Here is a 541-nt window from a genome sequence, read left to right on the forward strand (position 1 = left end):
TGCCATAGGTTTTTGCATACTCTCCTATTGGTTTGTGATACTATGAAGCCTATGCATGTAAATGTTGATGATGTTCAAGCTAAGGCTTTTGTATTCTCTCTTGAAGGTTTAGCAAAGGAGTGGTATTTCAACTACCCTTCTTATGTGAAAGTGAGCACATGGGCCGAGCTAAGAAGACTCTTCTTAGATAAATTCTTTCCAAATTCCAAGGTCACCAATTTGAGAAAGCAAATCTATGGGGTCCAACAAGGAGAGGATGAGAGTCTCTATGAGTATTGGACTAGATTCCAAGGTCTTTTGGCTAAATGCCCACACCATCAAATTTCTAGTGAGAATTTAGTCCAATATTTCTATGAGGGCTTGATTCCAAGAGACAAAGTTAACATTGATGCTGCTAGTGGTGGATGCTTGATTGACCTCACTTCCTTAAAGGCTTGGGAACTAATTGACAAGATGGCTTCAAGTGGTGCTCAATACTCTACAAGGGAAAAGAGAAATGTGAATATGGTAGGTTCCTCAGTTCTTAATGATTCATATGTGG

The 541-nt window shown here is 39.4% G+C and overlaps 1 non-coding gene across 1 annotated transcript; it reads right to left on the reverse strand.

Moving 5' to 3' along the window:
* Window positions 1-216: 216 nt before the first annotated feature.
* On the reverse strand, window positions 217-323 carry LOC129312241 (small nucleolar RNA R71). Its single transcript, XR_008593488.1, has one exon. It is a non-coding gene; the product is annotated as a small nucleolar RNA R71 (small nucleolar RNA).
* Between the last annotated feature and the right edge of the window lie 218 nt (window positions 324-541).

This window comes from Prosopis cineraria, unplaced genomic scaffold (genome assembly GCF_029017545.1).
Source record: "Prosopis cineraria cultivar Desert tree isolate PC_DT_omini unplaced genomic scaffold, ASM2901754v1 PC5, whole genome shotgun sequence".
Classification (NCBI taxonomy): Eukaryota; Viridiplantae; Streptophyta; class Magnoliopsida; order Fabales; family Fabaceae; genus Prosopis; species Prosopis cineraria.